The following is a 2,524-nucleotide window of genomic DNA, read 5'->3' on the forward strand; positions in this document are numbered from 1 at the left end:
TCTGGGGGGGCATCAGCATCATGAAATGAATCAGCAAAGACCAAAGCTGTCTGCAGTATTGCTAGAGCGAGCTGCTTTTTACCTATTGGCATCCACAGCTTTTCAGCTGCAGTTAATGAGTCATTTGTACACTATTTGTGAGTAGGTTCAGAAGGTTGCATGCAGAAGTGCTTTGGTTTCCTGTCTCCACATGGTCACCTATGTGCAGAATAGCAGTTCTAGAGCGGTCTCTGACCACAGGACTGTTCAAGTCAGCTGGTGTTCCTCTGCTGAAACTCCTAAGATTGGATAATACTATTGAAATTGGTTTACAGCTTGACTGTACCACATGGTTAGGATTCCTTTTACACTATGCTAGAGCTACTAAAGGTCAAAGTCTTGTGACTGGGGTGGGTGGTTCAAATAGTACAGTTTCCTCCCCTGTGTAGCTCATAAAATGCTCCAGTTTTGTTGTGTAACTAATATAAAAGGAACCTAAAATCTACATTATTTTTGGAATAAGGCCTTACTAAATATTTTTAGGTTTGAATTCTGAAAAAACCAGCCACCTGCTAGCAGGGCCAATATACCTTAATTACAAGCACAACCATTAATTGTTTTTCCCTTGTATGCCCTATACAATATTTAACAGTTATTCCTACTAACAGAACTTACCACTGGTCAATTGGATGGCCATTCCTCCTTATGCCATGACTGAACTACTGAACTCTGGATACACGTTAGGGGGTTTTAGTGGTTCTGGGTTTTTTTGTGGAGTATTTTTTTATGTGTTGGGTGTTTTTTTGGTTGTTTTTTAAAGCAGCATCTTGAAAGTACTTACATCTGTCTCACTTAAGACAAACAAGCCGATGTAGCCAACATGGGTTAATGTTTTAATGTGGATGAAATAGCCATGAGATGGGACAACAGCCACAGGAAGGTCCCCATTTCCTTCCTGTTGTATAACACTGCACTTTTTTCACACTATGAAGAAGATAATATCCATATGGTCTTGTCTTGAGATGAAACTTTTCATGGTTGTTTCCCCTGCTATCCACAGCACGTGAAGCAGCTGGTGATTTCGCATGGCTTGTTTTTTCTTCCAGGCTCTTTTTGCTGGAATATTGACAAAGATGCCAATGGAAAAATTTCTCTCTGGTATTGCAGTGGCACCCAGCCTCAAAGGTCTCAGAGCTGACCTTGCATGTGGTGAGATTCCAAAGCAAAAGAAGTTTCTTGAATTTATTAATTTCAGCATTTTCCTGACAACTTTTTGAAGATAAGTTTTCCACCAGGACAATGCATCCAGAGATGTTTCCTTACTGATAGGATGTATGGTAGTGTCTTCAGTCCCTCAGCCTCAACCTACTTGCAAAAGACTTCTGGAGCCTGTTTAGATACTGTTTCAGGAAGGGCCCTTCCTTTTCTACACATTTCAGTGATGTCTGATGCTAACAAGTAGGATTCTGTAGTGGCAAGTTTTTCTTTTGTTCTGGAAATTGAAGTACAAGTACAAGCAGAGAATGTCACAGAGTGATGTTTCCTTCCTCTTATTCCCTTCATTTTGTGCTACCCTGCTCCTGGATCCTTTCAAAGGGACCGAGGGCTTTATTCTCTATCAATATGATCTCTGGTATGACTGGACCTTTTAGGATGCAGTAATAGCATGTTACATGGTGATAGCAGCTCCTTTCTCAGGGATTCTTAAAGCTTTTCAGAATACCTGATTCACCTAGTGGTGTTGTGGGAACAAAAGGTAGGTGTTGGTTTTGCACCATTCTTATGGTTGGGGGAATGCGGACAGAAAGCTTATCAGATATTTAGATACCCTCAACTGAAAACAGTCATATATGGTAGTGTTTGGCCCTTTGATCACCTCAGTCTGAGGTATAGCTTTATGTGGCCGCACTCTTATGATAAGAACCATTTTATTTTCTTGAGTCTCTCCCTGTGACCCAGGACACATCCTTCCTTTCTTCCCACTTCTGGCAAGTGGTTCAACTATCTGCTGTGTCTGTTCTGTTCTCATGCCTGGCTGAACGAGAGGGGTTAATGAATTTGCAGCACTTACAGTGAGACCAGCTCTGGTGGCAGGACTGGGAGAAAGTACTAGGATATAAAAAGTACTACAATGAAGTACTACAAGACCTGGACCTGCTTGAGCAAGTCCAGAGGAGGCCATAGAGATGCTCTGAGAGCTGGAGCACCTCTCCTCTGGAGACAGGCTGAGAGAGCTGGGCTTGTTCAGCCTGGAGAACAGAAGGCTCTGGGGAGACCTTAGAGCAGCTTCCAGAGCCTAAAAGGGCCAACAAGAAATCTGGAGAGGGACTTTTGACAAGGGCCTGTAGTGACAGGACAAGGGGGAATGGCTTTGAACTGTCAGAGGGGAGATTTGGATGGGATCTTAGGTAGAAGTTCTTCCCTGTGAGGGTGCTGAGGCGCTGGCACAGGTTGCCCAGAGAAGCTGTGGCTGCCCCATCCCTGGCAGTGTTCAAGGCTGGGCTGAATGGGGCTTGGAGCAACCTGGTCTAGTGGAAAGTGTCCC

The 2,524-nt window shown here is 43.7% G+C and overlaps 1 protein-coding gene across 3 annotated transcripts in view; it reads left to right on the plus strand.

Annotated features, from left to right (window-relative positions):
* The window catches only part of PRR5L (proline rich 5 like), a 30,212-nt gene that overhangs the window by 14,397 nt on the left and 13,291 nt on the right, over positions 1-2,524 (plus strand). The window lies entirely within an intron of this gene.

Source organism: Nestor notabilis, unplaced genomic scaffold (assembly GCF_000696875.1).
Source record: "Nestor notabilis isolate BGI_N333 unplaced genomic scaffold, ASM69687v1 scaffold982, whole genome shotgun sequence".
NCBI classification, from domain to species: Eukaryota; Metazoa; Chordata; class Aves; order Psittaciformes; family Psittacidae; genus Nestor; species Nestor notabilis.